At 41.1% G+C, this 13,575-nt stretch overlaps 1 protein-coding gene across 2 annotated transcripts in view; it reads right to left on the bottom strand.

Annotated features, from left to right (window-relative positions):
- Positions 1 to 5,178, bottom strand: part of USP53 (ubiquitin specific peptidase 53) — a 29,069-nt gene extending 23,891 nt beyond the window's left edge. Inside the window, exon 1 of one of the 2 annotated variants that reach the window (XM_058837704.1) lies at positions 5,064 to 5,178. The gene's annotated coding sequence lies outside the window, so the exon portion shown is untranslated. The other variant, XM_058837705.1, reaches the window with a different exon arrangement.
- Positions 5,179 to 13,575: the final 8,397 nt, after the last annotated feature.

Here is a 13,575-nt window from a genome sequence, read left to right as displayed (position 1 = left end):
TCCTGCTGAATTTCACATCCAAAACGCTGCGAATACAAAATTCCATCTATCACACAACCTTATTCTTATAAACTGCAGAACACATTAATTGCAGTTTTCATATGTAGAAGTTCCACTGCAAATTTTTCTCCACTGCCTCAAATACTAAGGTACGTGGCTCCTCATTCATTAGGAAGAGAGGCACGGTAGATTAGCCTTCCAATGGTGCCAGAAGCAATGGCATTAATTTGTCATCAGACTCTCCATAAGATGAGAAAGCCTATAGTGGCATCTTGTTCTGAAATTTGCACTGGACAAATATCTCAGTTTTGACTTGAAAAAGAACCAAAAAACCAACAAGAATATTATTCATCTGCTGACAAGCCTACCCCCATCACAGATGGCTCCATAAACGAGAGAAGTGATGCTGCTGACCAGTTTTGGTTGCTTCACCTACCATGAGTCTGAGTGAACTTTTAGGTGACTGCGACTTGGACCAGACTCCCATAACCTAAATTCAGCAGTCAATAGCACTATAATTAGGACCTGAAGACTTCTTCCTTGTCTGTGGTAAGCCAGTGTTGCTGAGGGCACTGTAGCATTATTAACCTCTGGGGTTTACCAGAACTTTTTAAGCTCTTGGCTTGCCAAAGGTGTGAGTGACAGAGTATAGACAGTCAGTCGTGGATGCCCCATCCCTGGCAGTGCTCAAAGGCAAGTTGGATGAGGCTCTGAGCAACCTGATCTACTGAAAGGTGTCCCTGCCCATGGCAGGGGGTTTGGAACACCATCATCTTTAAGGTCCCTTCCAACCCAAACACTCTGTGATTGAACCATACTGAGTCTTCAGTGAGTGCAATATTTCAGGAAAAGAGTTATTTCACACAGTGTTACTGACATGCTACGGAAGATTTTTAGCAGCTGATAATTAGGGAATACTCTTGACCTTCAAACTACAGGAATTGATTGTGGACAACTGTTCTCAACCAAAGACACTGAACAAGGGCTATAAGCTCTCAAACCAATGTCTATTTACCAGCCTAACTCCTTTGACCTTGTCCAGTTTCAGTCACTGTTTTTCAGTCACAGGTGATCTCATCAAGCACCTGGCTACCCTTAGCTGAGCAGCCTTACAGGACAAAACACATTCCTGTCAAAAATTCCTGGCACTTGCCTTTACAGCTTCCAGAACAACAAATCCACTTGTCAGCAGAACCTCACGTTATCACCTTGCTTGGTTGGTACACCCCAGCACGTAGCTGTGGCTGGCACAGACTCTTTAGTTTAAGAAGCAGTGTCACTAAAGAAGCTTAGAAATCAGTGCAGCTGATATTTTGCCTAAACAATCACTCTCTACAAGCACATTTGGGTTTAAGCATCTCTGATATCCATCAAGATAAAAGTGAAGAGATAAACAGTTGGCTGTGTTAACACTGGAACTACCAATGCCTGGTATTATCAGGGCTCCTGATAATTTTCTGCTTCATGGCCAAGTTCTCCCAGTTTTCTCCCTAGCTGGGGCATAAGCCAACTCTGCTCCTCACATCATCTTACAAGGTCTCTCTCTTCCAGCCAGCTGCCTCTTTTCATGCACTTTCTAAGTACATAATCATCTTTGAGTCTTCTATCCCTTCTGTCAAATTGAGTGGAAACCTGCCAACAAGTTCAAAAGTTGTTGACTGTTTCTATCCCTGAAATTTGGCTGAAGAATAGTTACTTACACCTTCTCGCCTTCACTTTGCGACTGTTCTCAGGGTGTTGCACAAATTACTAATGGCAAACCTTTTCTCATGCCCTGTGCTGGGGTTACTTTTAAGCCACACAGCATTTTGCTTCTGCTTGCAGTTCATGCTTCTGAGCTGAGCCTGGCAACCCCACCCAACGGTCTGACAGCTCTGGGAAATCAATTTCTATCTGATGTAACTTAGGAATTTAAACACAAGACAACAAAAACTGTGAAGGAAGAGTGATGAAATATATTATGAGGGAATAAAGTTACCATGGGAAGCCACTAAAATTCTCTGCAATAAGCTAATATTATTAGGACTGGGGTTACTGTCTCCTCCTTAACAGAATGAAATTCATCAAAAATTCAACAACTTGCAAATGCAAGAATTCAAGTGTTTTCCTCAGTTCGAAGGCTTACATTTAAAATTGCCAAATTTTGTGAACAGAACGAAAATATGATTTGTATTGTGACAGTGCTGCAGGTTGTAAGGATTTTTCCCTACATTTTAAAAAATAAAAAAACAGTGAAACTGCTTTTAAGATGTAGACAAAGACCAAACTTTGAAAGGAATAATCTCTTACACCCACCTCAATGAGGCTGAATCATAATTTTTTTGGCACCTGCACAGATCCTGCCCCCTTCAACCTGTAGCCCCCCTGTTAAATATATTTGTCAACCAATCTCATGCACCATAAGATACATGTAATGCTTTTAGTAGCCACCAGTCTTTGTCTTTGGAAATTATATTATTTACTTCAGAAGTCACCACAGGAATATGTTTACAGGAATGCAAATTCTCACTATTTTAAACATCAGAGAGGGAGAAAAACTTGATTAATAGCTCTGACTTGCAACAGATGTAAGAAGAAACAGAACAACACTACAAGAAAAGGCCAGTGCCAGGATATTACCACCGACTGGAATTGGTCTGACACATTCTTTCTTCTTTGATCACTGACTCAACAAGTCCCCAAGACACCGAAGGGGTATTTGATGATATCTCCTCTAGAAATTCTTCCAAACAATCCCTGTAGATTTTCAACCCAGACTTTTTCTTTTTTCAAGATCTCTATTGTGTCTTCTCGAGCCCTTGCCTATTTAGCTGTCCCTCCTACGCCAAACCACTGCTCCTGCACGTCACACATTTCTGTATCCTTCCAGGATGGAGAACCAGAAGTGTAGATGCTATCCCAGATGGCTTTTGTATAAGTGTACAGTTTTTTGCTTTAAGCTGTTCCAATAAAAACTTTCCTGTTTGCATCAAAACCAAAACAACAGGTTCACAGCTCAGCCTCCCTCATCTGTTACAAGGAGAAACCGACTTTAGAAATAACTACAATGGGAACTGTGAGTAAAGATCTTGGAGAACACAAATTCCCAGCCCATGACATGGGCCAGCATTTACAGTGAATCATCACACGGACACTACGGAGAAGATTTTTGTTTCTCAGTCTTCCTACTGCTTTTTATGCGATTATTCAAAGACTACAATGTACTCCTTCCCCAAGCCTAAGAAAGATAGAATGTATCTTTACAGCCATACTCACACTTGCCTTTTTATCTCAGATTAATTGCCCTAGCCTTTCAGTTGTTTGATCTGTGAAGATGTTTGATCATTAACAGAAATACGAAATACCGAGTTCTGCTCTTCCTCAAAAAGATTATTTCTTAAGTTACCAGGAAAAAAAATGACTAAACGGAGTTACAAGGAATGGTAATGAGAGCATCATCTTTAAACCCACACATATTTTATAGGCTTGACAAAAAAAAAAAAAAGTTTGCATGTCTGAATCACTATACCTCATATTTCTACATTAACATATCCTGTACAAACCTTCCAACAAACATTTCACTCAGTCTATGCATCTAAAATCCTGTTCCTACCTCAACCCATCATCATTTAACCTGGCCCAAACAAACTCCAACTCGTTTCTGACCAAACCATGAAGTTTGTGAAGAGTTCTGTGAATGGGTTTTGCTCCCGCCACTACATCCCTCAATGACTAAACCGTTTTACCCTCTCAACAGGCATAAACCAAGGAATAACCAAGGAGAGTGCCAATACCCTGACACCCTCCGGGTCGCACATCCAAATAATTTTGTCAGTAGCACATCGTGCATACTGTATGGCCAAAAAAAGATTCTGCACTATCAAGGCTTGATATGAAAGTCAAGTGCCTATTTTTTGTGTTTTTACTGTCAACATCACACTGGTCAAGAATAATAATTTTTTATGCAAGTAACTCGATACTTAAGAAAAATAACCAGTAAGTATCTCTTACTTTGCAACAATTTGTTAGGGGAAGAAAGGATTATTTACCCTTTGACAAGACTAATTTATAGTCAGATTATAACGTGAGGTCTCACTTCTTTGACACCAAAAAGCACCCTTTCATTCTATAAGAAAAGAGCAGGTAATCATAAAATCGTCAAGGGATTTTCCATTGCCTTGGGGTGGAAGGGGATACTGCATCATCAATCAGGCACGATGCTGTTTGCACGATTAAGTTGTTGTTCTTAAAATAATCCTAGTAGCTTCAAAGTTAAGAAAGCTTAAGTGGTTTGGTGTTTGGTGTTTTTGATAGGGGGCTGCATGAGCAAAATAAAGCGCTAAGTAAAGATATGTAAAACTCGCACTTGTTGTGGGAAGGGAAAAATGCACGTCGAGAGAACAAGTCACAGTTCCTCTGAAAAGCTGATTTTAAAACATTTGCATTGGAAATCAAAGGAAGGGATATAGGTAAACTTAGACCAGATGCTAAGCAGGTGATTTGCGTACATTTGCATACATCTACCCACACGCCTCCGAAACTCCATCTGCACGAGAACACACAGCAAACAACCCTGCCTCCAAAAGGCTGCAAAAACTGATTAAATTTCAAACAGCTCCAACACTACCTGTACCGGCATTTCCTGTTCCAGACGGACAGCCAGACAGCCTCTGGAAACACTCCTGAAGAACTCGCTGGTGGGCATGTGACCGCCGCGTTGAACATTGACCGCGCTCCGCCGCTCGCTCGGAGCCCACACCGCCGCCCGCGGGGTCCCCGCTCCGGCTCCGCGACCCCTCCGCTCCCACAGGGCGCGGGGGCAGCGCCGGCCGCGGCCCCGCAGCTGCCGCTGACCCCCACCCACGCAGCCCCGGCAGGGATTTAAACCCCGGCCGCCCCTCCGGCCGGGAGGACGCGGCTGTCCCTTCCCTCCTCGGCACTCCGCGCTCCGTCCTCACCTCGGCACCGCGGCCGCAACCGCGCTCGACCCCTAGCCCAAGCCGACCCTTGTCCACTGCGGTTTAGCCCTGCCCGAGCCGCGGCTCAGCCCCTATCCCAGCCCCGGCTCAGTCCCCCCGGCTCACCGGCGGCTCCTCACGCAGCTCCTCTCCCGCCCCCTCTCGGCGGCGACTCCGGGCGCGGCCCCGCCCTCACGGCAACTTTTGCTTCCCCCGCTTCCCGCTCCTCCTTCGCGCTCCCCTCCCCGGCCCGGCGCCGCCGCGCCTGCGCAGTGGGGAGGCAGCCGGGACGCTTTCCCAGCGCGGTATCCCGGATATTCCCGAGCCGGGAGAGAGAGGGAGGGAGGGAGAGGGGAGAAGCGATTGGAGGCGTTGGCCGCGCCCTCGGCCGGCGCGCGTGCGCGGTGCTCGCGCGGGAAGGCGCGCGAGGCCGGGGGGCGCCTGAGGGGCCGCGATGGCGCCTGAGGCGATGGGGCTGGAGCGGGAGCCGGGCTCGGATCCCCGCGTCCTGCCCAAGGCGCAGGGGGAGCCGCGGCGAGGTAAGAGGCCCTCGCAACCCCGCTCCTCCCTTCCCCGCCTGGTCACGGCTGGAGGGCGCAGCGGGCGCCCCTGGGGCGCTCAGGTTTGGAGTTAGCAGCCCGTTCAAGTGAGCGCGGCGGCGCTTGTTTTTTCCAGCAATTGTTTCCCAGTTCTCGTTGCAGGATATCTGGCTGTGCGCGTTGGCTTTCCTTGATATGCCCGTGGAATAGCACTGGCATCGAGCGACTCGTGAGCCGCACCCCACGCGAGTCTACATCCACCTCAGAGTCGAGTTTGGCTTCCATGAGGCCCAGAAAGATCCTCCGTGATTAATATTTTATCCACCCCCTGCCTCAAAGTCACTGCCCCAAAGTTGTGTTCCCTCTGATTTTTATCTGGTCTATTATGTTGGCCAGGGAGTGGTGTTTCCTTTTGTTATTTGAGATAGGAATTCCGTATCCACAAGTGCTCGTGTTTCTAGTTGCTCAAGTACCTTTTATATTCCACTGTTATGATCTTTTTCTTGGATAAACATGTAGATTTCACTAACACGTTCCATTTCTAGATTAGCAATGATATTTTAGGTCCTACCACACCCAACATCCATCCTTGGCCCATGCTGATGGATACAACTTGTATTTTCTCTCTTCCAATTGCCTTTCTGATAGTCTTCTAGGAATGGAAAAGTGCATCTGTGCCTGAGAGCATGTCCAATTTTCCAACAGCATCTTCTGCAACAGTAAATAAAATAATTTCCTTGTAAAGTTCCCTTTCTGCATCTAGTTTAGGTCATCCAGATTGCAAAATGACTGTATGGAATACAAGGCACTGTCAAATTAGCTCACTGCGTTAAATACGACATTTTTGTTGTTCTTGTATCCATTTTTAAATGGATACATTTTCCTCGGGTTACTTTTTCCTACAGTTTCTTCCATTATATTGCAAGTGTAAAACGCCCACTAGCAAAGCCATTTTAGCAGGTTCACTCTCCTAAGTCTTTCAGCAGCTTTTTGGTGTTTCTTTGGGAAGATTTCCATTAAGTTTTCCAGACTTTTGTCTTGTACATATAGAGATAGCTAGATCAATAGATAGATAACCACATGTTTCAGTGATTTTTGGAGTCATCTTCACAAATTGGAATTACTTACTGCAGGATTTGTAGAAAATGTTTTTTCTTGAGGCATTAGGATGTTTTAACCAGATGCTTTTTAATTTTTTAACAGATACCATATTAGCTCGTCTTTTGTTTTCCTAAATTTGTAATTTGTTTAAAGGGAATTGAATATCTGATCTATTCTTCTAAGATTCATACAGTATCCTGGCACTACTTTGTTGTGTAGTTCTTTCTTAGCTCTTTATTGAGAGGTTCTCACTAGAGATTTAAGGGTTAAAACATGTTGAAAGTCAGTGTGTTAACCTGGCAATTAAAAATCCAATTTTCTGTTCATGCATCTTGTTATTGTACACTTACAAAAGGCATTCTGCTTATTGTTTTGGGGAGTGTCAGTTCAGTCCTTGATCCCTGCATTACTTCTTTGCAAAGCCAGTCAAGCAAAGGCATCTGTGTCCCCCAAAGTGGGATTATGACCTCATTCTGATTATGACCTCATTTTGATATTTTTGCTTTCCCTGAACTCTGTTTTTTGTGTTTGCCTCTGCCCTTTCTTCAGCACGGATTTGTTTCTCACCACTAATCTTTACAAGTCCCTTAGGATTTATATTGGTTTCTTCTATTCCTTGTTTTTTTCCTCTGGGAGTAAGCATAGTCTGTGAGCTTTAATTATAGTATATTTTAAGATTCTCTAGCAGTGAATCTTAGCAGAGCCTTCCACACACAGTTCAGGCAGAGAGTGACACAGGTGCAGCACAGGAAGCCCTAAATGAGGTAGCAGAAGAATTTTAAAATTAGAATAAATGGTGCACGTACAAAACAATGCTACCAGGGCAGGTGATTTCCTGCTGCTGTTTGTGGCAGTGCAGCATATGTGCCAGGCATGGTGCAGAAGAATGTTTCTGTGGGTTTATGAGTGCACTTTGGTATTATTAGTAAATAGATTTTTACATTGGAGAGTTGGTGGAGAGCTGAAGAGGTGCTGAACTTGCAGGAGAGGGCTTGAAGGAGTTCAGGATGTGACACAAAACACCAAGCTGGGAGGGAAAGGAGGCAGAACTTATCCAGATCCTTAAGCATATCCAGGGCATTGGGGGTTTGCACATGTCCATTCCAGGGTAAAACGCATTTATGGATAGCTACATGCCAAAAGAAAAGTCTTAACATAGTTAGGAGACATCAAAATGTTCCAAGGTAATTGCATTAAATATTTTTCCTCAATGCTGTGGGTGTCACACATTGTTTTCATCAATGACTGAGCTACAAATCTGTGTTTTACAGATGCACACAAGGATTTATTTTGGTGTTACAATTTTCCTATTCCTGGGTCATCTCTAATCTTGTTGCCAATGGCTGTTCTGTAAATAAATTCTGACTTCTTCCTCTGAAATAATTATATTGTCTTTTCATATAAATATGTATATTCATATATATATATGCATTTTTTAATGAACATTTTTTAATGAACATTTTCATCAGCTACAGTAACTGTAGCTGTACTGAAACACCTGTTCTCTAATTTCTTTCATATTTCTTCTTAATGCTTGGAACATGTTTGCAACAATCTTTTAAACCAACTGCTATCCTCTTCATGTTCAAATGTTTCATAAAAAAATTATGCCTCCTCAAATTCTTGGAGGGGTAGAATACTAAAATTTGGACGGTTTTTTGAAAAATAGTTAAGCAATGAGGTTATTGTGTCATTGATTTTGTCATGGTCACCCTTCTGCATGGATATTTCTCCTTCTTCATGAGCTGTTAATCATGTGAAATCAACTTTGTATACTTAACAGGGACTGTGTCTGTACTTACTGGAGTATTTTGCAAAAAGTAAACTAGGAAATTATGTGTAAGGTCTGAGGCAGAAAATTCCACAAGCCCATGCAGGATTTATGGAGTGCTTTATTAGTTACATTTCTTTTTAAGTGTTTTCACTGCATTTAGTTCAGCACCACATGTCACACTGCCTGTTACGGTCAAGTCTGTTTTACTGGCCATAAACAATTTTTGTGTGATCAAGTACCATTTAGCATTGACTTTAAGACACTTAAGAGATAATGCCATTTTAATTGAAAAACTTTTTTCATTCCAGTGGATGGGAACTGCCATCATGTAGTTGTGAAGTAATTACTGAGCTCTGAAGAGAGTGTTTGAGGCTGGCTACTCTCCTCAAGAGAAAAAAGGATAAAGAGAATCATTCTCCTAGAAGAAAATGTAATTTGAAAGATACCAGGGACACTGGGCCCTATTCTGCATACGCTGTAGCAGGATAAAGTTTCATTAAGTAAGGTAAGAGTTCAGGTTATGTGATTTTTCCAAGTTCTCTAAGCCTTTGGGGTATTGTCAGATCATGTGTTTAAACAATTCTGGAGAGGAGAAATAAATCTTTGCAATTCCAATATGTTCTTGCAGTTGCTTGTCTCCAGGAGCAGTGCTTTTTAACTGAGTGATTTGCTCAGTTCTGTGCATAATCCTGCAAGACTTAATGAAAACACCCTGGTAGGATGGAGTGCCATAAAGCTGGAGAAGAACCAGAGAAAAGGTAAACAGCATTTTTAATTATTTGTGGCATCAAATAGCAATCATATGGATTTGCCATGGGTTCTGAAGGGAAGCCCCAACAGCACTTTAGCCCAAGTTCTCTAGGCTGTATGCTCAGCTGTATCACCACAAAAGGATCCAAAACAAGAGCAGAACAAATGAAAAATATACCTTCAGCTTGCAGTAAGCTACATGAGGACGTGTTTTCATATGGGGAACTTTACCTAACTCCATTCCAGTGCTCAAATCTTCCCTACCATGAACATCTTATTCCCTTATTAACCTTTCTTTTAAACACATCTAGCAGTGTTTTCCTCATGTAGTCTGTAGCAAGCAGTCACATGAAGCTTACTCATCCGATTGATCTCATTCCCACATCCTGCACAGAGCCTAAAATTTATGCATGTAAATTGAGGACATAAGAAGACATGAATGAAAGAAGGAGAAAATGGATCTTGTCTGAAAAAAGACATCACTGGCTTTTTTCATCTTAAAAGCTCTAAGTGAAGCTTCAGAAGCAATGAGAGAGTGTTAAGTGGTGGTTCATTTTAGCTAAGTTTAAAAAAAAATCTGCCTAGCAGTTCTGGTCAAGTTTGATCTTTTTCCTCCTCCTCTCAGTTAGCTGTGGACACTTTCATAGAGCACTGCCACCTTTTTTAAACTTTTCTTCCTGTAGGTGCAGGAATAAACAGAAGATATTTTGCTCTTATTCATTGTACATTAGCCTGACTATAGACTTTTTCCTGGTAGCTTTCAAGGGCTACGATGTTCAGTGGGGTGGCAAAAGCAATTTCATTGAAGTCCTCTAGGATTTCACCCTGAGAAAAAGAAACATTGGTTTGCATTCTTCTCCAGACTTTTTGATGATAATGGGCCTGGAACAAGGTCTCTGTGTTCTTGATTTTTTTTTTTCATTCTTTAGGAACAAGGAAAAGGGTGGGGGTTGCATAAGTCTTGCAACTGAATATTTTTCCTCTTGGATAATCCAATTTCCAGTCCAATAATCTACTTCTGTGGAACAACAATGCAATTGAAATCCTTTCCTATTTTAGGCTATTCTGTTTTTAAAGTTAGTTGCTGGAACAGTTGAAGTATAAGAAAATTCTGTGCATGCTGTGTGTATCTGACAGCTGTTTAAAATTGTGTCCTCATCTGGATGCTCTTGAAAAAATAAAGTTTTTATGATGATCTTTGTTAGTGTTGCATCAGTCTTCAAGAATCCTTTCAAGTTTTCAGGTCTCATTTATTGCTTCCTCCTAGCATGTAAACCAATAAGAATGGATGTCTGCAACAGAAAAAGAAAAGAGACATCTGATTCATACAGACAACTCCTGTGGTTGAATTGAACTTTCAGGGTGAAACCCAACATGAAGTAAAATAAAAACAAAAGAGAGGAATTTAGTGAGTATAAAATTAGGAGTAATATAGTGGCAGACATTACAAAATATAACATACAAAATACATGTTCTGTCTCATTAAAAATAAAAAACACATTAAGTTCTTCAGATAATAGAAGGCAAAAAAATGTTTTGTATTTTGTCTGTGGTGAGAAACTGAGCATTATTTGATTTAAAATCCATTTGTTGGATTCCTCATGCACCTCAGTCTTTACCCAAGTAAAACATAACAGGGTTAAAACACAGTATGTAAAGATTATAGTGACTTCTTAGGGGAAAATATAGAAGTAAATAGGACAAAACATTTTTTTTTTTTGCCACAGACAGACCATGCCAGACTTGCCTACTTTTCTTCTGTGATACAGTAACTGCTTCCTAGATAAACAAAGTTGTTGCACTGAAGAAAAGGGCAATGTTTAAGGTGCCAGATGGACAAAGAAATAGCCCAGAGGAAAAGGTGGCAATATGTTACACTCAATGGCAGGGAGAAGTTGTTGGAGCTCTGTCCAAAAATTGATAATGAAACTCATATTGTTTAATTTTTTCATTGGTGATCCTGGCACAAAAACTAGAACTTGCTAATGAGCTCTGTTGACATCACAGAGTGGGGAAACAGTCCCTGTAGGGTGATGTCATGCCAAACTAATTGGATGAGCTTGAGGAGCAGAGAAATAAAATGGGATAGGATATAAAGTACAAGGTCATCTGTTAGAGCCCCTCAGGGAAAGGCTCCCTGATAAAAGCTCAGAGCTTGTTGGATGGAAGATGAGAGAATTTTAAAGAAGTGGGTGTGCAAGCCAAAGACAGAGTGGATGTGAGTCACTGATTTGATGCCACTGTGGAAAATGTGAACTCAGTCACAAATAGTTTCAGCCCTGCACTTCTTGAACAGATAAAACAGTACTAATGCCATGTGTTGTACATGTAGTCAGTGAGACCTTAGAATAGAACAAATCTTAGAATCCACATGCAAGAAATTGAACTTAGAAGAGTTGTAAAAATATGTTTCAAATCCCTACTAAATGAGATGAGTGGACAAGAGACTAAAATGACTTGAATTTTTTAGTCTGGACAACTGAAGCATTAAAGACCTTCCAGTCTTTGAATATCACAGTTGAAGCAAATGTGACAGGAAAAGAAGCATGTATTAATTAATTAATTTTAAAAAATATGATAAGAAATTAAAATGGGTATGACCCAATTTAGATTGAAAATTAGAAGTTTTTTAACTGTCAAGGTGTCTAAATATTGCTAAGAGAGAATGTCTTGTGCAAGGAACACATTCTAGAACAGCACCGACTTCATCTCACAGAACCCTAGAGCTACAGGTCTGCTTTGCTGCTTCTTTCCCACTGATGCTTCCCATTTCCACATTTTCCTTTCCTTCTTCCTGTTTTATAAGGCACATCTGAACAAATGATAAAGTGACATTGTTGAATATAAGGAGACTTTTCATTTTCAGCTCTGTGTAATATCGCTTCCTTTTCAGCAACGAGCCACTAATGAAAAGGATTTGCATCACTGCAAAACTGGGATAGGAAATAGGCATTTCCATTTTAGTTCAGGTTGCTCTTTTCCTTCCTTTACGTAAAACATATTCTTATTTTTACCCTTGCCAGCAAATAGTCAAAATGTTCTCATCAAGAACTTGAGGAATGACATAGTGCTGGAATTCATTGCCGGAATTAAGCCTTACTTGGCTCCTTGACGTACAGTAGGCCAGCCTAGGAAGAGCCTGTCATGCCTCAAATGTTTGTTTATAATCATTTGTAGTTATCTTGCATAGTCATCTTTCAGTAATCTGCAGGGTAATGACCAGAGTAACTACTGTTTCAAGTTAGTATTTGACTAGATTAACTTCTCAATCTTCTCAAAGGAAATCTTTTCAAAGGAAAGGGAAGTGGAATGATACACTCTGGACTTCTGCACGGCTGCCAGCCTTCCCACTATGGGGACTGGGTATGGTCAGCCTCCTGGCACCCAGGATCTCCTCAAGTTTTGAAACTTTAAACTTTCTTTTTTTTTTTTTTTTTTTCATTTTGGAGATGACTGTCCATATGTCCTTCAGAACTCTAGAGAAATGCATTTCTAAGTTATACCTTCCATGCAAAGCAGCCTGAGGGCATTCCTGTGCTAAGGAGTACAGCCAGCTCTGAACTGGCAAAGTTCAAGCTGTTCTTTGTACAAACACCATCGAATATTTTAATCTCCATTTGCTTTTGAAAGAATAGTTGGCTCACAATACCAGGGCTTATTTTCACTCTTACAGTGATTTATAAATCCTCTGCCTCTTGCAAGTGTTATTTAACTTTGTCTCACAGTGTCTTTGTGTGGTAGGGAAGTATTGCAAATTCTGGGCCAGGTATTTTGGATGAGTAGCCTGTTCTCAGGAAATCCAATTTCCATCTGAAAACAAAAGGGTTGTGAATTCATCCTGAATTTAGTTTATAGTTTTGTCCAAAAATAACAGTAAGAGAAATTATTTGGACTTTTTAATAGCTAAAGTTACATCTTATTTTAAAAAATCAAATACGAATTCGTTGATACTTTTATTAGTTAGTCTGCCCATTGTAGAATGAAGTCCAGTATTTCAAGTAAAATGAAAGTAGAATGTTATTCTACTTGTAATGCTTCTTGCATTCATTATACAGCATAGCTAGGAATATTATGTAGGTACTCATGTAAGGCTATTTTTCACTTTCCTTTTTTTCACCATTAAATTAATTCTTTAACATGAAAATAAAAACCCAAAACAAGCAAAAAACCACACCAAAAAAACAAAACCCAATCCCCCAAACATACAATAATAAAACAATAATAAGCTTTATACAGTCTGCATTAGGATTTTTATTTTATTAAAGGGAAGACTGAGGAGAAAGTTGTGTATGTTGTGTCCTAACCTGAGCTCTCTGTATAGGATCAGGAGTCTTGCCAAAGGCGTAGCTGAGGTCAGGCTTTGGTGTTCCCTGCAGTGCCCATATGCTGTGTGGGAGATTTAAGTTAACCCTGGCTCTCTCTGGTTCCAGCTTACATTTAAATGTCCCCATTTCCATGTGGGAATTAACTTTGC

The sequence above is a fragment of the Poecile atricapillus genome, chromosome 4, assembly GCF_030490865.1.
Source record: "Poecile atricapillus isolate bPoeAtr1 chromosome 4, bPoeAtr1.hap1, whole genome shotgun sequence".
In the NCBI taxonomy this organism is placed as follows: Eukaryota; Metazoa; Chordata; class Aves; order Passeriformes; family Paridae; genus Poecile; species Poecile atricapillus.
This window is presented reverse-complemented; position numbering and strand designations above follow the sequence as displayed.